Source organism: Pan troglodytes, chromosome 19 (assembly GCF_028858775.2).
Source record: "Pan troglodytes isolate AG18354 chromosome 19, NHGRI_mPanTro3-v2.0_pri, whole genome shotgun sequence".
In the NCBI taxonomy this organism is placed as follows: Eukaryota; Metazoa; Chordata; class Mammalia; order Primates; family Hominidae; genus Pan; species Pan troglodytes.
Window position 1 is genome coordinate 69,863,172 of NC_072417.2, and position 22,311 is coordinate 69,885,482.

General features: G+C 46.7%; 1 protein-coding gene across 2 annotated transcripts in view; it reads right to left on the reverse strand.

The window, feature by feature from the left end:
• Positions 1 to 467: 467 nt before the first annotated feature.
• C17H17orf67 (chromosome 17 C17orf67 homolog) overlaps positions 468 to 22,311 on the reverse strand; it is a 92,189-nt gene continuing 70,345 nt past the window's right edge. The window contains exons 6-7 of one of the 2 annotated variants that reach the window (XR_010153357.1): positions 21,035 to 21,202; positions 468 to 20,915 (exon numbers count right to left, since the gene is read on the reverse strand). The gene's annotated coding sequence lies outside the window, so the exon portion shown is untranslated. Of the gene's footprint in view, positions 21,203 to 22,311 lie in introns of both variants that reach the window. The other variant, XR_010153356.1, reaches the window with a different exon arrangement.

Below are 22,311 nucleotides of genomic sequence, written 5' to 3' on the forward strand. Positions count from 1 at the left end.
GTGATTAGCAGTTATCTACAAGCAGCAACTTGGTCTACTTTTTGAACTGCACCCTAATTATACATAGTGCTACATGAGGCACAGGGCAGAAATAATGATCCCTCCAAGAACACCGGGCACTAGAAAAGGAGGAGGAGGGAGAGAGGTCACTAGAAAAGGAGGAGGCAGGGAAGGAAGGAGGGAGGGAGGGAGGGAGGGAGGGAAAGGAGGAAGGAAAAAAAACATACCGGGTTCAATAGTGCCCCACCCCACAAAACTCATGTTCACCCAGAGCCTCAGAATGTGACCTTATTTAAAACTAGAGTTTTTGCACATGTAATTAGTTAAGATAAGGACATTGTGGTGGGCCCTAAACCAATGACTGATGTCCTTAAAAGAAAGATATGTGGACACACACAGAAGACACAAGTAAGAACACTGTATTAGTCCATTCTCACACTGCTAATAAAGACATACCAGAGCCTGGGTAATTTATAAAGGAAAGAAGTTTAATGGATTCACAGTTCCACATGGCTGGGGAGGTCTCACAATCATGGCTGAGGATGAAAGAAGAGCAAAGAGATGTCCTACATGGGGGTGGGCAAAAAAGAGCATGTGCAGTGGAACTCCCCTTTATAAAACCATCAGATCTCATGAGACTTTTTCACTATCACAAGAACAGTATGGGGAATGTGCCCCCATGATTCAATTATCTCCACCTGGCCCCATCCTTGACATGTGGGGATTATTACAATTCAAAATGAGATTTGGGTGGGGACACAGCCAAACCATATCAAACACTATGTAAAGATGGAAGTAGGGATTGAGCAATGTGTCTACAAGCTGCCTTTGATCACAAGAAGCTAGGAGAGAGGCATGGAACAGATGCTCCTTCAGAGCCTCCAGATGAATCAACCCCACCAGCCTCTTGATTTCGGACTCCAGGTCTCCAGAACTGTGAGAGAATACATTCCTGTTGTTTTAAGCCACCTAGTATGTGGCAATTTGTTATTGCAGCCCTAGGGGACTGATACAGAAAGGAAGTGCCAAACCAGGCATGCATTCTTGTAAAAAATCAGTAAAGACACGTGATCAAAAAAAGTTTGCAGTTGAGAACATGAACTTAGGGGCAGCTTCCCTATCCACTCTCCCCGTTGTTTGTGAAATCATATCAGCTTCCCTCACCTTCCCCGCTCTCAGTTGCCCATTCTGGTAACTGGAGCCCCAGGTTTACTATGAAAAGGTACAGCCTTAAAATGAAGGGTTTAAGTAATTCAAATATTGTCCTATGAAAGAGGGAACTACTTATTCTGGGTGACTTTTGAGGACAGGGTGAAGACCAAACAGTAAAAGAGAGGAAAACAAATTTCAACTCTGCTTGTAGAACTGTTGGACAAGCAGAACTGATCCATGGTAAGAGGGATGCCTGGCATGCATGCCTCTAATGAAAGCTGGTCCTGGGGGCATCATAAGGAAGTTAGGGGGATTTCTGCCATCATCAAAGGAATTTCTATTCAAAAAGGAAAATAAACTGGATGGTCGCAGGGCCCTCTTCCATCTGAAAGCTGACTATTTGATTCTGAGTCAGAATAGAAGGCAGCACACTCTGAAGAGGTTGAGGGAGACAGTGACTCTCTCACAGGCCAGACTCAGATGAGACACTGACATGGATCATATATGGATGGGACACTGATGCAGACCTTATACAGATGGGACACTGACGCAGACAGTATATGGATGGGACACGGATGCGGACCTTATACAGATGGGACACTGACACAGACTGTATACCGATAGGACACTGACACAGACTGTATACGGATGAGACCCTGATGTGGCCCGTATACGGATGAGACACCGACATAGATTGTATACAGGTGGAACGCCGACACAGACCATATACGACATGGGCCATATACAGATGGGACACTGACACAGATGGTATACGGATGGGACACTGATGCGGACGGTATACGGATGGGACACTGACACAGACCATATATGGATAGGACACTGACACGGACGTATACGGATGGGACACTGACGCGGACCGTATACTTACGGGACACTGACGCGGACCGTATACAGATGGGACACTGACGCGGACCTTATACGGACGGGACACTGACGCGGACCGTATACGGATGGAACACTGACGCGGACCGTATACGGATGGGACACTGACAGGGACCTTATATGGATGGGACACTGATGCAAACTGTATACACATGGGATGCCAACACGGACTGTATACAACACAGACCATATACGGATGGGACACTGACGCAGACCATATACAGGTGGGACACTGACGTGGACTAGATACAGGTGAGAATCAGGGTCTGCTGGGCCCTGACCTCCAGAAGACATGGCCCTGTTTCCATAACACATGACCGTGTCCCTAGCCTTGGCTGATCAGAGTCTCAACTGTTTTGACTAATGTGGAGAGTACCCACATTGCTGCAGGGGCTACAGCAGAAAGTTGGTTGTATAACTGGGACCACAACAAGTTATAGCCATGTGCAAGTTAAATTTAGAGGTGAGCAGGAAATATGAGTAAACAAGCAAACAAAAAAAAGCCAGGAAAGAGCAGAAAGAAACAGACTTCCAGTGCTCTGCTTATTTATTTCTGCATATCAAACTACTCTGAAACTTAGTGGCTCAAAACAACAACTTTTTCTGCTGGGCATGGTGGCTCACGCCCGTAACCCCAGCACTTTGGAAGGCCGAGGCGGGAAGATCACCTGAGGTCAGGAGTTCAAGACCAGCCTGGCCAACATGGCCAAACCCTGTCTCTACTAAAAATACAAAAATTAGCCAGGCATGGTGGGGCGCGCCTGTAATCCCAACTACTTTGGAGGCTGAGGCAGTAGAATCGGGAACCAACCCGGGAGGCAGAGGTTGCAGTGAGCTGAGATTGCGCCATTGCACTCCAGCCTGGGTGACAAAGCAAGACGCCATCTCAAAAAAAAACCATTTCCTTCTGTTTCATGAATGTGTGGGTTAGGAATTCAGACAAGGCTCAGCTGGGTGGGTCTTCTGTTCTACGTGGAATAGCAGAAGTCACTCCATCGTAGTCAGCTGGCAGATGGGCTGGCGCAGCATCTCCAGGATGACTTCATTCACATCTGGCACCATGGCAGGGACAGCTGAAAGGCCTGGCTCAGCTGAGGCTGTAAACCAGAGTGCCTCCCTGTGGTCTTTCCAACATGGCCTCTCAGGGTAGCTGGACTTCTTATGAGATGGGTCAGGGTTCCAAGAGCCAGTGTTTCAGTAAACAAAGTAGAAGTTGCATGGCCTTGTAAGGCCCAGCCTTAGAAGTCACATGGCATCACTTCTGAGATACTCTATTTGTTGAAGCAGTCATAAGCCCATCCAGATTCCAGAGGCAGCGATATAGGTCCCACCTCTCTATGGGAGGAGGGTCAAATAATTTGTGACCATGATTTAAAACCACCATCCATCCAGGGAGGAAAAAGAGATAGGAAGAGTTGCTTTCTACTTCACAGTTCTCATGAGATAGCCTCATCCTTAAAAATAAACCCTCTTGGCAGGGCGCAGTGGCTCATGCCTGTAATCCCAGCACTTTGGGAGGCCGAGGCAGGCAGATGACCTGAGGTCGGGAGTTCGAGACCAGCCTGACCAACATGGAGAAACCCCATCTCTACTAAAAATACAAAATTAGCCGGGCGTGGTGGCACATGCCTGTGATCCCAGCTATTCAGGAGGCCGAGGCAGGAGAATCGCTTGAACCCGGGAGGAAGAGGTTGTGGTGAGCCGAGATCGCACCATTGCACTCCAGCCTGGGCAACAAGAGAGAAACTCTGTCTCAAAAAATAACAATAATAATAATAAACCCTGTTTTTGCTCGGCTAACATGAGTAGGTGTCTGTTCCTGCAACCAAAGTAGTCCTATTATGGGCAAAATTCTGTCTCTCAAATATTCATATATTGAAGACCTAACCTCGAGTACTTCAAAATGTAACTGTATTTGGAGATAGGGTGTTTAAAGAGGTTAAGTTAAAATGAGCTCATTAGCATGGGCCTTTACCTAATATAATCAGTGTCCTTATAAGGAGAGGAAATTTAGGATGGGCACAGTGGTTCATACGTGTAATCCCAGTACTTTGGGAGGCTGAGGCAGGAGGATCACTTGAGCCCAGAAGTTTGAGACCAGCCTGGGCAACATAATGAGACCTTGTCTCTTTAAAAAAAAAAAAAAAAAAAAAAAGAAAGAAAGAAAAAGTAAAAAAACCATTAGCCCAGTGGGATCCCAGCTGCTTGAGAGGCTGAGGCGGAAGGATTGCTTGAGCCAGGCAGTGGGGAGGTCGAGGCGCCACTGCACTCCAGCCTGGGAGACAAAAGAAAAAAAAAAAAAGAAATTTAAACACAGAGGGAGGACAAAAAACCAAACACCGCATGTTCTCACTCATAGGTGGGAATCGAACAATGAGAACACATGGACACAGGAAGGGGAACATCACACACTGGGGCCTGTTGTGGGGTGGGGGGAGTGGGGAGGGATAGCATTAGGAGATATACCTAATGTTAAATGACGAGTTAATGGGTGCAGCACACCAACATGGCACACGTATACATACATAACAAACCTGCACGTTGTGCACATGCACCCTAAAATTTAAAGTATAATAAAAAAAAAAGAAAAAAAAAGACACGGGGAGAAGAAGATGGCCATCTACAAGCCAAAGAAAGAGGTCCCAGCAGAAACTGCCCCTGCCCACACTTTGATTTTGTACTTCCAGCCCCCAGAACTATGAGAAATTAATTTCTGTTGTTTAAGCCACCCAGTCTGTGGTACTTTGTTATGGTAGCCCTAGCTCACTAATACAAGCCCTGACAAAACAAATATGCCAGTGTATGTATCTTGGTGCTAATACAAGCAATAGGGAGTCTGGCCCTGCAAGCCTACTAGTTAGAGCAGGGTATGGCCCAAGCCTAGGTAGCTCCAGTGTGCTGCAAGACATGAAGTATTCTCTTGGCATGGGTTGGCTGCCTCTTCAGTGTGCATCCATTGGAATCAGGACATATGGAACGGGTGATTCATTTCTTCCATCTCTACTCCTGGCAAATAAAAGCATTTACTATCACCTCTACAAAGGCAGCAGCATGTTTTTCTTTGCAAAAAGGAACACTGTCCTGGTTCAGCTTTCTTACAAACACAGACACGTGAGTGAGAATGTGTGTGCATGTGCACACACGCACACATACACTAGCCTTCTATGTCTATGTTCCCTTTCTAACATACTTTCTTCCCTATTCCATCACCAATGCTCAGCAACTGGGAGTCAAGAAACCTCGGTTTGGTCCCAGTTATACGAAATCTGACTTAATTTTCTTAGATTTCTGTTTGTTCAGCTTTAAAATGAAAGGATTGGCCCATCAATGATTTCTAAGATGACTTTTCACACTTAAGACTCGTGGTTCTGCAATCTCAACACAGTGAAGGTGCACTAGGCACCTTCAACACAGTGAAGGTGCATTAGGGCAATAAGGGTTCTGCTGCTTATTAGCCATGAGCAGTTCACTTCACTTCTCCCAGCCTCAATTTCCTCCACTGTGAAATGTACTTAAAGGTGTCTGGGGACCCTCTGACAGTCTGACCCAAGACCTACTCTTTATCCTGTGAATTCACTTTCCAGACCTTAAGTGTTCTTTATCTTCTTGCCTTGAACAAAACTGTCTCCCCTTGCCATCTTGAGCCTTCCCCTTTCCCACTCATTGCTTTGCTCTATTGACCCCACAGTACCTCCCCAATATTTATCCAATAAGGGCTCCTGCTCCCATTTTCTGTCTCCATTCCAAGTCAACCCATGCATCACCCTGGCCTCAGTCAATGAACTTGAATCCCTTCCATTTCAACGCCCCTCTCCCATGATCACAGTCACAGCCCTCCAATGACCACCTCTGAAGTCTCCCCATCAACACTTCCCTCCTAGCCACAGTAGCCATCATCCTCTCATATTTCTTTTTCACTAACTCCTGCAATGCCCACCCTTTGTCTTGATTAAGATAACCTTTTTCCTGCATGCTAATTTCCCTCCCTTCCTTGCAGGCCTATAGGTCCTTATTATTCATTTAAACCACTCTCCTGCTGTCACTGTCAATCCCTCGCCACCTTGTCCCCTGGTCACATATAACCCATCAAGCCTTGCAGCTTTATAGTCAATCCAACAACGAACCTTTTCCATTCCCAACTCTGGACACCAGAACTTCACTAGAGAGAGACCAGTCAACTGTGTGGACACATGCCAACACAAATGGATGGCCTCCAACAGCAGCTGGCCCCCAACAGAGACTGACCATCCTCCCAACTGTCCCCACCAGCCCTTCCTCTACCCCCACCCCCAGCCCCACACCGTGCCTTCCAAACCTTCTCCCAGGAACTTCAGGCCCCCAGCCTGGGAAGCTGACCATCTCACTCTCATGGGATGACCTCGCCTCCTACTTTGAAGAGAAAATAGAGGCAATCAGGAAAGGACGCCCTCATCTTCCTGCCACCCCACCTACAGCTGTGCACATGTGCACCGTCCTTCCTGCCTTCCCTCCTGCTGCATGAAAGGGATGCTCCTCCACCTGTCAAGGGCTAATCCTACCTCCTGTGCCCAAGATTCCACCCCACCCCTTTCTCCCTAATCCTTGTCCAACCAAGAAGCACCACCCCCTCTACTCTATCTGTGTCCTTTCCCCCAACCGTAGGCACCTTTCTGTCAGCACATATGCTCAGTCATGTCTCTTCTTTCTGGAAAAAAGAGAAAGTCCTAGACCTTTGTCCTTGCCCTTAGTAGCAACTTATTTCCCCCCTTACCTTCCTGTCTGAGAGACCTGAAAGCCAGAACCGGTCTGCGACTTCTTCCTTATTTGCCACTTACAGATTTTAAATGTGAAAATATTTTAGGGCTTTTTCTTTCTGTTAATATAAGGGAATATGCTCATCACTTATTTACAAAAGAGTCAAACATTGCGGGAACATTTAAAAACCAAAGTCGGAATTTCTTCTGCAGAGAAAACAAGGTTTTGCATGATGCTGCACGACTTGCTCTCAGGCTTCTGTCTATTCATAGATAGGTCCATGTGCCGAGTGCTGCACAGATGGGTCCCCAGTCGGTGGGTCATCCTGTAACCTGCCTTTCTCACTACACAATAGGCTGTGGGTGTCTTTCCATGTCAACAAATGTGGAGCTATATCATTATTGATGGCTACTAGCATCCTGTTTCATAGACTTACCATCATTTATTGAACTCGTTCCTGTTGATGGGGGTTTGAGTTTGTCATTTACACTTCCCCACCTAACTCTCCTTCCTGTCAAGCAAAACAGAAACTCATTTTAAGCATTCAAGGGAATCTCTCAGAATTCAATTGCAGAAAGCATAGACACCTCTCTTCTCTCTTGCTCTCTCCCACACTCTCCACTTGAATGGTCTCCCATCTCTGCTTTTCCCTGAGCATCATTTAATTCTTCCTGCTCCTCATCACAGGGACCCCTGCTCCTCATCACAGGCCCTGGCCTGTCAAGTCCACGCACATACACAATCATGGCTCCTGAGCCTACGCAGCCTTTACATTTGCTCCCCAGTGACCACACTGTTCACTCACAACTCTGATGCAGATCAGCCTCTGCCTCTACCGTCTTCTTGGATGGATGGCAAAGGTTACACCCATTCCAGCAGGACTCAGGGAAGGTGCAAACACAACACACACACACACCATTGCCAGTGGCAACAGCATCAAAAGGGAACCTCAGAGAAGGTCCAGGGACAAGACCCTACCTACTGACTATGGCAATGTGACCACAGTGGCTCCACCATGACCTGGCAGCCATGAGGACTGGTGGTGAGGACATCTGCTCTAGTATCTCACAGACCTGGGTTTAATCTCCCCACTGTCTGATCTCAAGCAAGCCACACAAGGGCTCTGAGCCTGCTTCCCTATCTGTAAAATGGGGATAACACTCGCTGACTTGCAGGGTTCATTTGAGGTGCCACCACTGTAGTGATTTGCTGGCACGGGTGCTTCGGCAGGGAGGAACAAATGGCAGCTGCCATCACTCTCGTAACTATGATGGATGTGCAGTATTCTGCCTCCCATGGAAAAGTCCACAGAGGAGCAGAAGATTCAGGAACTTGCCAGCTAGGCTGGACAAACTGGGGTCTAAGTAATGACAAGAATAGAGGCCACCATGTGTTGAGTGCCCAGGACTTGATTAACTTATTTCTCACATAAACCCCCATGAGGCACCAACTAGGAAATAGAAACCACTCTGAGTCCTTAAAATAGAGGGAACTTCATGCAGGAAATTGGCTTTCTTGGTGACAGAAGAGCAAAGAAGCCAAATAAGGATAGTGACAGGGCCCAGAGATGAGCAATAGGAAGAAACCACCACCCCTCCCCTCTAGGCACAGCTGGGCATTTGGCTCTGGGGTCACCCGGAAGCTGGAATCACAGCATCCCTGTCCAGCAGAAGTCAGAGTCCTGAAGGAGAAGTAACTGCTTCTAGAAAGTAGGCCCAAGGCAGAGAGAGAGAGAAAGAAGAAACCCTCTGGCTCCTCTCTTACTCTACCCCCCAACCTCCTGCCAATGCCTCCTACTGGTAAAACTCTGCTGGAGACCAGATGTCACAGGAGCCTGCAAACACAGCCTGCAAGGGTCAGCCTCCCCAACCCCCCGCCGCCACTTTGATGCAGAGCAAGGAAAAGGCATAGAATGGATATCAAAGCAAATAGGCCCAGGACCAGCACAGGCACCTTTCTCATCCCCACTTACACATGAAGAAGCACAGAAAAGTTAAGCAACTTGCCCAAGATCAAACAGCTGATCTTGGAGAGGGAAGCCTGTCCCCTGAGCCCACGATCTTAACTGCAATGTTATAGCACCTCCCCTAGAGCTGTCTCAGCTCTTGGCTTTCTCTTACTTTTCTCAGTCTTTCATCCTTTCTCTTTTTTTCTTTCTTTCTTTCTTTCTGGCACAGACAGCATTGCTGGGGCAGGCACAGGGCTTTGGGGTTTCAGCTTCAGCTTTGCTACTGATGATCTGGGTAAAGTTACTTAATCTGGTCCATCAACATGTATTTATTGAGTACCTACTATATGTTGGTTTCCCTCCAAGCCTCTGTTTTCTCATCTGGACAATTGGTATAATGATATGAGGTAGTCAAGCAGAGACAGCAAGGTGACTGCATACAGTATTATTACATTTGTTCCAAAAAATGCTGCTGCTCCCACTCTTCCCTCTTTCCTGCCTTTTTGTTCCTGCCAAAGCTTTAGGTTTTCCTTGCCAGACTCACTGCTCATCTCTGCTGGTGGTTCTTGGAGCAGATGTCACTGGCTCCTATTGGAGCTAATCCCCCAGAGGAGCAACACACCCCCACCCCGTGTCACCTCCTGCCCTCCAGGCCAGCTCTACCTCTGTCAGCACCTCAGTGCCCCAAACTGGAAAGTGGGTTGAGGGGATAATGCCCAGCTGTCTCCCAGCTTGGCCACAAGGAGGAGGAAGAGGGTGCGGACAGAGGAGCAAGAGGGAAACTCTTCGTAAGTGTGAAAAAGCATTTAAAATATTTAATAGCATGAGCAACACCTGTAATAGCTTTGGGCAGCAGAATTTGGTGTTTGTTTACTTTCACTGCTCCCAGACGTCCTGCTGCTTTGTACAGGAAGGAAATAAATAGATGCAGGGCACATTCATGCAGAATCCATCAGCCAGGCAGAGTGATGCGATCTGTTCTCAGAACAAGTCACGGTGAGAAGACATGGCCAGCTGGTCTAAGCCCCTACCCCACATGCTCCCCAACACCCCCACCCTGCACCCCACATACCTACTTTCACCTGCCTCTGGCCTCCCTGCAGCCCTGATGTCAGGCACCCATGAGTTTGTTTCGGAAGCCATGTATATTCCATATGCCCAATGTATACTCCCCTGTAGGACCAGGGGAAGCCCATCCAGCCTGCCAGCTTGTATGAGATAGTGAAATTGGAAAGACCACTATGTCTCCTACAAGCACTGCAGCCCTGGCAAGATCTGTTACCCTGAGCCTCAGCCTCCTCCTCTGCAAAACAGAGAAAGAAGGATTTGGTGGGTTGTAGGAAACAGAAGATGCAGGGTAGGGTGGGTTTGAAGAGAACTTCATGAAGGAACTGTTTATGGAGGTGGGAGCAGGGCTAAGGGACCCAATGTGGGATGCTGAGACACCCAAGGACTAGATAATGTAAAGCTGTTACCTCCCTCAGGGCTGAGAGGCCACCAGCTCTTGCTGGTGACAGGGAGGGACCCACCGCTAAGAGCTGTCACTGTGAGAGACACAGAGCTGTGGCATAGATGGGGCAGAAAGGAAATACCCCAACCTCTCTTCTCGCCCTCTGATTTCCTAATAGTATCTTCCCTTGGACAAGCCCAAAAGGAAGCCAGAGGGCAAGCTAGCCCAGTTAATGTGGTCTATAAGGGTCCAGACTCCCCTGCATAGAAGGAAGGGCAAAGCATGGATCTGGAAGGGGAACAGCCATCACACCCTCTCAAAGCATGTCCATTAAATGAAACACTTGACACAGTGCCTGCCTATAGTAAGCACTCAGTGCATTCTGGTTCCTGTTGTCATCATTGTCAATTGCATTGTTTGGCATGAAAACTGCCTCTTCCCTACAGCTCTGTTCTTCTGTTCCCTCTTCCTCCATTCTAGGGAATTAACTTGGGTATCCCTTTGAGGCAGGAGAATAGGGTCTGGAGACAGGAAGCCTTCACTTCAGCCTCTGATTGGTCGTGGGCCAATTCTTCATTTGCATAGGGCTGATTTTTCATGGGCCAAGTCTTCATTTGCATAGGGTGTAACTTTACTTCAGCCTCCAATAGGGTGAAACCAATAAGAAATCTCTAAAAGGTACTTAAAGATTTTGCAACCCGTGCTCCTGAGCTGCTCGCTTGAGCCCACTCCCACTCTGTGGAGTATATTTTCACATCAATAAATCTGTGCTTTTGTTGCTTCATTCTTTTGTTGCTTTGTTTGTGCATTTTGTCCAATTCCTTGTTCAATGCACCAAGAACCTGGATGACTCATAGTCAAGACCCTCCACTGGCAATACCTTGTCTTCTTAGGGAGGAAAAATAAAGATGACAACATTCAGCTCCATTCTAATGATCAAATCTCATCTCTGGTCTCACTTTACAGAGTTTATTAGGGTGCTAGGGACAAAGGGAGCTGAGACACCAAGTGCTCCTTTATCCTCACCAAAGCCTTACTTAGAACCCTTTGCTCAGAATTGATTTATTGATTCCATTTGATTTGTCAAGGAATCAAGGAAATCAATCAGCATTGACTGAGCGCCTATGCTGTCCCCTGCACATTCTATGCTCATACCCGATTCAGCTTAGTAGTTAAGGGCATTCACTTTGGAGCCAGGCCAATCTTAGGCCAGCTAGTAAACTTCTCTAGCCTCAGTTTCCTCCCTGCAAAAATAAGCCTGCTGCCATCCTGCACGCTGCTGTGAGGATAGTTGGAGAAGGCCTGGCACAGAGAAGACCTTCCATAACCTGTGGGTGCAGGTGTGACAGATGAAGAAATGAGCATCAGAATACACAAGGGATTTTCCCCAGACCCGCACTAGCAAGCTGCTCTTGAACCCAGGTTTGCCTTGGCCCAAAGCCAGTGGCATTCTGCTCTGCACCCCACATTGTCTCTCCCAGTCGACTTATCCCCATCAGCAGATAGGTGCAGTGTTTCAAAGAAACCAAAAACATTTTCTTCCTTCTTGGTTTGAGAACATATTCTGTATTTTTATTTTTCTGGGAATTATTCTGTTGTTACGGACAGATGGGAACATGGGTGTGCAGCCATTGGCCTCTGTTGATGGCAGCTGTGGACGCAGCTCAGAAAAACACAGGGTAGCAGGAGGGAAGACTTCTGCTTCTTCAGAGAAGCACATCCAAGCAAGGAAACGGAGGGGCTGACCGCAGCCTGTTCTTTGGATTTTTCTTTTATTGATTTTTTAAGGTTTTTTTGTTTTTTGTTTTTGAGACGGACTCTGGCTCTGTCGCCCAGGCTGGAGTGCAGTGGCACAATCTCGGCTCACTGCAACCTCTGCCTCCTGGGTTCAAGCAATTCTCCCGCCTCAGCCTCCCAAGTAGCTGGGATTACAGGCACTTGCCACCACGCCTGGCTAATTTTTGTATTTTTAGTAGAGACGGGTTTTCACTATGTTGCCCAGACTGGTCTCGAACTCCTGACCTCAAGTGATCCACCCGCCTCGGCCTCCCAAAGTGCTGGGATTACAGGTGTGAGCCACCATGCCCGGTCTGGTTTTTTCTCTTATTGAAATGGCCAGCCTTGGGTTTTGAGTCAGGACCCTGGGAACCCCAGCCCTATTCCTGGCCCACCAGTAACCCAAAGCTGCTCACTTCCCCAGGTCCCATCCTACAGATCTAGAAAGTAGAGCCTTTTCTCTCTTGAAAGGCTACAGGGTGAAGTCAAGTCATCCAAAAGTCTGGGATCCAGGAAGTCCATGTTGTGGGTGGTTCCAAAATGAGCTTTGGAGTCAGCTAGACTTGGGTGTAAGTCCTGAGGTGAACTTTATTCTATGTGACCTTGGGCAACTTTCTTCATCCTTCTGGTCCTCAGTTTCCCCATCGGTGAAACAGAGGTAATAAGGTATAACTCCTGGTGTCGTTAGGAGGGTGCAGTGAAGTCAGGGCTTGGGGGAGACTTCACACAGTACTGGGAGGTGCATTCAGGGACAGGGCCTCAGGGAGCAAAAGCCATCCTCTCCTGCCAAGAGCAGCTTCCCAGGGCTCTTTAGGCCGAGGCCAGGCTCCTGTCTGCTGGCCTCAAGTCTGAGGGCCTTTCTTGCCTGGGTTTCCTGTTGTCCTCTTTTACTCTTTTAAAGAAAAGAAAAGAAGCATCTTTCCTCTGGAGACCTTTGTCCTGAAGCTAGCCGGGGAATGCTAGAGACAGTCAGTCCATGCTGAGTGTGTTGAGCCACTTTCTGGGTTTAAAAAAATATGTTATTGTTTACCTAACAGTTCTTCTGTGAGAAATGGGTGTCTGTTCCTTTAAACAGAGCACAGGGCAGACAGAGTGGCTCCGGGGTTGTTTGCAGCAGAGAGGAGGGGGAGGGAGAAGGAAGGCATCCTGTTGTTGAGTAGAAATGACAGAGGCCAATGGACAGACAGACAGACAGCAGAGGGAGAGGTCAGCAGAGACCCAAGCAGTGGAGCTCAGCTGGTTTTTTTTTTTTTCTGTGAAGAATTTGCTTTTTCAGAAAGAAAAAATTTACAGTTTTTTTTTCTTTTGGCCTGTATTTTGCCAGTCTAACCCAAGATACTACTGGTTTACTTAAGACCAGGGAATCCTTTTCACCTGAACTTTGCTGGGGGATGGCATTTCAATGTTAAAAAAAAAAAAAAAAAAAAAAAGGGTCCTGACAGCCTCAACTCATTAAACTTTGTGCAGAAGGTGTTGTGAGCTTTTCCTAAATTCAGCACTTGGGAATAGAAATCAGGAATAACCCATCTTAATAGTTACTGAATGGCCATGCTTTTCCTACATTATCTCCAATCATCCCAACATCCCTGCCAGAGAGGTTTGTGCGTCCCCATTTTACAGATATGGAAACTGAGGCTCAGGCACATTAAGAGCGTGCTCAAGCTTAGGAAGATACATAGGAGGCAAGTAGCGGGCTGAGGTTTCACCGTGAGTCTTTCCAACATGCCCCACTGCCTCCTTTGTGAACACAACAACAGGTCCAGTGGGGCATGAAAGGGGAGAGGAGAGAGGCAGGGTGGACTTCCTGGCTGTGTGATTTGCCAGCCTCTAGTATAAATACTTCTAGCAACCCCTTGGCTCTTTAGGGTTCTCCAGCAACAAGGAACAAGCCCAAGATTGTAAACTCCCAAGAGTGGGTCTAATTCAACCACCACCATTGTCAGCAACGTTACAGAGCACTTTAAAAATTTAAGAGGCATTTTGTCAATTGCCACATCAGACTGTGTGACTCTCCTGCTGACATTTAGGAGGTGGCCCCCAAGCTCCTGCATGATTTGGTCTCTGCCTCCTCCAGTCCCATCTCCTTGCTCTCACCCTTGCTCACTATGCTGTCCATAAATCTCTCAGTTCCTCAAACATGATGCTACCGGCATCACCTAGGAGTGGGTTGGAAATTCAGGAGTTCTGCCCCACTCCAGAACTACTGAGACAGAGTCTGCCTTTTAATAAGACCCCCAGGTGCACAGTGAAGTGTGAGAAGCAGCACTCTTGCACATTCAGCTTGTCCACCTCGGGACCTTTGCACATGCAGCTCTCTCTGCCTAGAACACTCCTTTTTTTTTTTTTTTTTTTTTTTGAGACAGAGTCTTGCTCTGTCGCCAGGCTGGAATGCAGTGGTGCAATCTCAGCTCACCGCAACATCCACCCTCCCGGGTTCAAGTGATTCTCCTGCCTCAGCCTCCCGAGTAGCTGGGACTACAGGCATGCGCCACTACGCCCAGCTAATTTTTTTGTATTTTTAGTAGAGACGGGGTTTCACCATGTTGGCCAGGATGGTTTCCATCTCTTGACCTCATGATCTGCCCGCCTCAGCCTCCCAAAGTGCTAGGATTACAGGCGTGAGCCACCGCGCCCAGCCACACTCCTTTTTTTAAATCTTGAACTCTGAGATTCATATGTCCTGAGCTCATAATGTCACTTCCTCTGAAAAGGCCCCCTTGACCTTCCAATAAAGTTATTTATTCTTAAGAGTCCAGTTCTTTTCTTTCATAGCACCTATTGCAGTGTGTAATTACATACCGACTTACTGAATGTCTGTCTCCATGAAGGCTGAGGCCATGACTCACTTGCTTACCACGGACATAGTAGAAGCTGCACAGACACATGCTGAAGGAATAAGCATGGTGCTGTTTCTATGCAGCATCAAAAGAGAAGTTCACAGACAGTGTGCATTGGGTATCTCTAGGCATTTGGTCTCCGCATGAGGCATTAGGTCTCTACAGGCATTTTTATTCAGTTTCACCAAATGTTCACTGAGTGCTATTATGTATCTGGAGGTGGAGTCATATGTGTAAGGAGGCCTGGTGTGACAAAGTGGATCCTAGAATTTGGTGTAGCGACTCAGTTGTCTTGTTCAGTGGACAAGGTTGGGGGCTGAATGAAATAGCCCAGGAAGTGTACATTTCTGGTGATTACAGGAACGAACCCTCAGAAGGTGGGAAAGGAAATTAACATTTCCTACCCCCCACATCTGGGCCAGGCACCTACACGGTTAGCAAGTGTCAAAGAGGGATTTCAAATCCACTAGAATAGCATATGAATTGCTTAACTAAAACCTATGCCTTTTGCCTTTTGTTTTAAGTAAAATTAAGAATGCACACAGTTAAAAAATAAGATAAATATAGAAGTGTTTCATCCCTTGCCACCCTTAGTTCCATACTCCAAAGATAACTACTTTTTATCTCTTTTATTTGTTTCTTCTGGTAGCTGATTTCAAATCTCTGAGTATTTTTATTTACCTGTTTCTTGATTTGTTAATTTTATATAGTGGGTATTAATTCTTTCTTATGACATCAGGAAGCAAATTTCACTGTTTTACATCACTCTCACCTCCTTTATTTGCCCCAAATAATTATATCACTATTATATTTGCAAATATAAGTTGATATGGTTTGGCTGTGTCCCCACCCAAATCTCAACTTGAATTATATCTCCCAGAATTCCCACATATTGTGGGAGGGACCCGGGGGGAGGTGGGTAATTGAATCATAGGGGCCAGTCTTCTTCCCGTGCTATTTTTGTGATAGTGAATAAGTCTCATGAGATCTGATGGGTTTATCAGGGATTTCCACTTTTGCTTCTTCCTCATTTTCTTTTGCTGCTGCCATGTAAGAAGTGCCTTTCACCCCCCGCCATGATTCTAAGGCCTCCCTAGCCATGTGGAACTATAAGTCCAATTAAACCTCTTTTTCCTCCCAGTCTCAGGTATGTCTTTATCAGCAGCGTGAAAACTGACTAATACAGTAAATTGGTACCTATAGAGTGGGGCATTGCTGAAAAGATACCCGGAAATGTGGCAGCAACTTTGGAACTGGGTAACAGGCAGAGGTTGGAACAGTTTGGAGGGCTCAGAAGAAGACAGGAAAACATGGGAAAGTTTGGAACTTCCTAGAGACTTGTTGAATGGCTTTGACCAAAAGCCTGATAGTGAAATGGACAATAAGGTTTAGGCTGAGGTAGTCTCAGATGGAGATGAGGAACTTATTGGGAACTGGAATAAAGGTGACTCTTGTTATGTTTTAGCAAAGAGACTGGTGGCATTTTGCCCCTACCCTGGAGATTTGTGGGAATTTGAACTTGAGAAAGATGATTTAGGGTATCTGGCAGAAGAAATTTCTAAACAGCAAAGCATTCAAGAGGTGACTTGGGTATTATTAAAGGCATTCCATTTTATAATGCAAGCAGAGTGTAAAAGTTTGGAAAATTTGCAGCCTGACTATGTTATAGAAAAGAAAAAACCATTTTCTGGGGAGAAATTCAAGCCACCTGCAGAAATTTGTATAAGTAGCAAGGAGCCTAATGTTAATCCCCAAGACCACAGGGAAAATGTCTCCAGGCCCTGTCAGAGACCTTCACAGCAGCCCCCTCCCATCACAGGCCCAGAGGCCTAGGAGGAAAACATGGTTTTGTGGGCCAGGCCCAAGGTTCCCGTGCTGTGTGCAGCCTAGGGACTTGGTGCCCTGTATCCTAGCTGTCTAGCCATGGCTGAAAGGGGCCAACCTTCAGCTCAGGCTGTGGCTTCAGAGGGTGGAAGCCCCAAGCCTTGGCAGCTGCCATGTGGTGATGAGCCTGCAGGTGCACAGAAGTCAAGAATTGAGGTTTGAGAATCTCCACCTAGATTTCAGAAGATGTATGGAAACGCCCGGATACCCAGGCAAAAGTTTGCTGCAGGGGCAGGGCCCTCACGGAGAACCTTGCTAGGGCAGTGCAGAAGGGAAATGTGGAGTCAGAACCCCCACAGAAAGTTTCTACTGTGGCACTGCCTAGTGGAGCTGTGAGAAGAGGGCCACCGTCCTCCAGACCCCAGAATGGTAAATCCACTGACAGCTTGCACCATGTGCCTGGAAAAGCCGCAGACACTCAACACCAGCCTGTGAGAGCAGCTGGGATGGAGGCTGTAACCTGCAAAGCCACAGGAGCGGAGCTGCCCAAGACCATGGGAACCTACCTTTTGCATCAGCGTGACCTGGATGTGAGACCTGGAGTCAAAGGAGATCATTTTGAAGCTTTAAAACTTGACTGCCCCACTGGATTTCAGACTTGCATGGGCCCTGTATGTAACCCCTTTGTTTTGGCCAATTTCTCCCATTTGGAACAGCTGTATTTATTCAATTCCTATACCCCCATTTTATCTAGGAAGTAACTAGCTTGCTTTTGATTTTACAGCTCATAGGCAGAAGGGACTTGCCTTGTCTCAGATGAGACTTTGGACTGTGGACTTTTGGGTTAATGCTGAAATGAGTTAAGACTTTGGGGGACTGTTGTGAAGGCATGATAGGTTTTAAAATGTGTGGACATGGGCCAGGTGCAGTGGCTCACGCCTGTAATCCCAGCACTTTGGGAGGCCGAGGCGGGCGGATCATGAGGTCAGGAGATCGAGATCATCCTGGCTAACACGGTGAAACCCCGTCTCTACTAAAAATACAAAAAATTAGCCAGGCATAGTGGCGGGCGCCTGTAGTTCCAGCTACTTGGGAGGCTGAGGCAGGAGAGTAGCGTGAAGCCGGGAGGTGGAGCTTGCAGTGAGCCGAGATCGTGCCACTGCACTCCAGGCTAGGCGACAGAGTGAGACTCTGTCTCAAAAAAAAAAAAAAAAGTAAGGACATGAGATTTGGAGGGTGCAGGGGCAGAATGATATGGTTTGGCTGTGTTCTTACCCAAATCTCAACTTGAATTGTATCTCCCAGAATTCCCTGAGCCTCAGTTTCCTCATCAGCAAAGGGGAATAACCCTTACCCCATAGGAATGTTGTGAGGGTCAAATAAAATAATGGTAAGGCACAATATAAATGTTTATTGTTAGGGGAAAGTGAAAATTTACAGCAGCAGACAGGATGGGTAACCAGGGAAGGCAAAGAATTGGAAAAGCCTTTTTCAGCATTTTGAAAATAATTAGATGGGCCTGCTCCATGCTAGATTCCCACCATCTCTGGTTCAAGCATCAGCAACATGAATTCTCATGTCTCTGCAGCAGTATAATAATACCTTACGTTTACATAGTTTGTTAGGCTTGCAACATGCTTTCTCATGCATTATCTTATTGGATTTGAGTCTTCCAATATCCCTGAGAGGCAAGGAGTACCAGCATCCAAATTTCCATTTTATAGACAAGGAAATTAAGAGTCAGCATGATGCAAACATGATCAAAATCACAGAGCTGGGAAGCTCTGAGACCAAGCTCTAGTAGAACTGGAACCAAATCCAAACCTTCTGAGACAGGGAGCTTGTCACTGCCCTGCACTGTGATGCCAAGAAAGGACATCTCAGGGTCAAGCGTGGTGGCTCGTTCCTGTAATCCCAGCACTTTGGGAGGCCAAAGCAGGAGGATCACTTGAGCTTAGGAGCATGAGACCTGCCTGGGCAAATAGGAGACTCCATCTTTACAAAAAATATAAAAAACTAGTCAGGCGTGGTGGGGCACACCTGTGGTCCCAGCTAATTGGGAGGCTGAGGTGGGAGAGTCATTTGGGTCTGGGAGGTTGAGGTTGCAATGAGCTTCAATAGTGACACTGCACTCCAGCCTGGGTGACAGAGAAAGACCCTGTCGAAGAAGAAGGACAAGGAGAAGAGAAGAGAAGGGAAGGAAGGAAGGAAGGAAAGAAAGAAAGAAAGAAAAGAAAAGAGAAAAGAGAGAAAGAGAAACAGAGAGAAAAGGAGGAGGGAGGGAGGGAGGGGAGGAAGGAAGGAAGAAGGAAGGAAGGAAGGAAGGAGAGAGAAACTTATGCATGTGCAAAGGTTACTGGGAACAAGTGAGTACCCTCATACACCTTCCTGGACCTGGAATGTCTTAATCCAGAGATGGCTAGCTGGAGACCCACTAGGTCAATCAGCATGCCTGAGAGTTTTGTTCAATAGTAGTTCAGTGTTCTCAGAAGTGCTCTATGTGTCACCATTCAGACATACCTAAACACAGTGGATGCCACCCCATGTAATCTCTCCACCTCTGTGCTTTTGTCACTCACACAAGGTTCCAGGCCTTAGAAAGGAGTGTCTATTGGCTGAGCCTAGAAAGGGCACCTGTGTCCGAGCTGTCAGGAGCAAAGATAAAGAGGTAGTTCTTATTCACCTTCCACAATGGGAAGCAAGATCCTCCATCCCAGGCCACCCTGTGTGACTGTGTATTACACAAAGGTAGGCTAAAGAGGATGCATAGGGGCTGAAACCCAGCCTACCTCTGCTCTTCGAGTCCTGTGTCCTGGCCCAGGGCTTGGTACATGGAGCTTGTACTGAATTTTAGGCTCCAGCTACCCAATCAGCTGAGCACTTTTGTGCAGTGTACAACCTGCAGAAGCAAACATGGCAGCCCTGCTTCCTCAGAAGAGCTGGCAACGCTAGATGCCACTCCCACATAGCAACAATTAGAGGGAGCCCAGTCATAGCTGCCCTTCTGGGACAGGGCGCACACTCCCACATCACCACACTCCCCACCATGCCTACCTCACTTGTTTGTGTCACCTGCCAGTCCCCTAAGGTATTTGAGTTTATGACCCTGTCTGAAACAATAAATTTTTTTTACATTGGTTTATCCAGGTAATTAGTTTCATGGTCTATTTCTGAATGGCATTTTTCTTTCCCACCCAACCCCCTTTTCCAGCAGTCCTAGTTAATCTATTTATTTTTACTCTACCTCTTTCTAAAAATACATACAATACAACAAGATTTTTTAAAAGTCAGACTCCTGGTAATCTCTGGAATGTGGGAAAAGCACTCTTACCACAAAGTTATATTAAGAAGTTTAATTATCAGAAAATTACTGTATAATAAATATATCAAACAGTAAGTATGTACACTGTATATGTACACTGCGAATTCCTGGGCAACCTCAGTCTATAAACCCATTCACCTCACCCACAACCTCAACCGACTCTTTATTCTTTTTCTTTGACTGGCACGGGAGACTTTGAGATACACTTGCTTCTGTATGTATAGCCTCCCACCTTTTCCAGGACCCACTAGGTACGCTGAGTTTTCCAGGCAGTCATGAGAACTTTGTCAGTTCATCCCAAAGTCTATGATCATTTCTCCTTTCTGTTGGTATCAGCCCACTCCCAAATTGTTTGCCATTTACTTTTGTAAGTCCTGTCTTTAAGGAAGCCATGGGGCTCCTGGTTGCTATTGTAGGTTGTCTCAGTCAGCCACTACTGTGTAACAAACAACCACAAACATCACAGTGCCGACAGCAGGAGGTATTTCTCGCTCATGTGCCTGAGGGTCACATGGGGTGGCTTGGCTTCCGGCCACAGGTCTACAGGTCACCTGGGGCAGCTTTGTTCCAAATACCTCTCATCCTACTGGGCTTGTGTCGTGTTTTTCTCGTGGCAATGGCAGAAGTGCAAGACAGCAAGCCCTACAGCACAACCACATTTCAACTCCTGCTCAGGTCACCTCCATTAACATCTCATTTGCAAAAACAAGTAAAATGGCAAGGCCCAAAGTCAAGGGCAGGGAAGTGCGCGTGCCCCCTGGAGATAGGTTGAAGGGGAGGGAGTGAATATCTACAGACAATGGCCACTGTTTGCCCTTTTGGTCACAAATATTCACTCCTTTCCCACACGCAAAATACACTCACTGCATCCCTAGGACACTCCAAAAATCTTATCCAATGCTGGTATTGAACTGGAAATCCATGTTCCATGCCAGATCTCACTGAGGCGTCTCTTGATTTGATAAGGACCTAAAAAATCAAAAAGACAAGTTGTTTTCCGTATGTATCCAGGTGCGGTGGAACAGGTGTAGAATCACAAAAACACTGCTACTTGGAAAGAAAAGGAATGAGAGTCACTCAGCACTCACTGGGCTGCAGCAATTCTGATGTTCTGCTGGGAATTTTTGGCCAGGTCCTCCTAATCCAGGAGTTGAGAATTTTCCTTGCCTGGGCCCCTGTTCCACACTCAGTCCTTTCTTCTCTGAGTTCTTGGCTCTGCCCTGTGAGAGGTTTTCTCTTCCCATCAGCCTTGATCACTTCGAAAGAGCACATCGGAGAATATGACAATGACCATACTCTTAGTCTGCTTCCTGTCTATAAGAAGGTGGGGTCCCAGAAATTTGTTTTTATCTCCAACAGCTTCATTTTCTTTTAGACAAGCCTGGTGGTAGTTTTGACAGTAAACTCTCTCAAAAATTTTATGGGTTTTCTGTGCATTAGATTCCATTCAACTCCAGGCACCAAAAGCACAAAATCCACAATTTCTTGGAGACATGCTTCTCTTTGTCCGTAGACTCACACCCTTAATTTTTCTATGAGTTCTTTTGTCTAGCTGAAAGGGTACACTGGACACTTGCTCCTTAACAGGAGCTGCATCTTAGCAGATGTCAGAATCAAAAACTTTAACGAAAGCTAGTGCAATTGAGCAAAAAGTTTTACTGAGTTTCCTTGTGGCCAAAGGAAAACATAATGAGATGCACAATTAAAATATGCATTCTAGTTTGTTAACTGAGGCACCTTTTTTCCTAAGGACCATCAAGTACAGTAAGCAAGATAAAATTCAGATGGAGAAAACTTCCTACAGTGAAGACAACGTCCCACAGGCCTGTGAACTCAATAATTACCTTGGGATTAAAAAGAAGGGCCTTGCCGGGCACAGGGGCTCACGCCTGTAATCCCAACACTTTGGGAGGCCGAGGCAGGCAGAGCACGAGGTCAGGAGATTGAGACTATCCTGGCTAACACAGTGAAACCCCATCTCTACTAAAAATACAAAAAATTAGCCAGGCATGGAGTTGGCTGCCTTGCAGTCCCAGCTACTCAGGAGGCTGAGGCAGGAGAATGGCGTGAACCCCAGAGGCGGAGCATGCAGTGAGCCGAGATCGCACCACTGCACTCTAGCCTGGGCAACAGAGCGAGACTCCATCTCACACACAAAAAAATAAAAATAAAAATAAAAAAAGAAGGGCCTTTCAGAGTTCATGAGAACCTCAAGCTAAGGCTTTATATCCTAAAGGCAGCATTCTATTTTGTGGGGGAGATTGGAACTTGGGATGAGGGAAAAAGAAAAAGCATTCAAAGCATCTTCCAAGAGAGAAAAACTCAAGATTTACCAAAATGTATTTTACTTTGTTTTTCAAGCTGC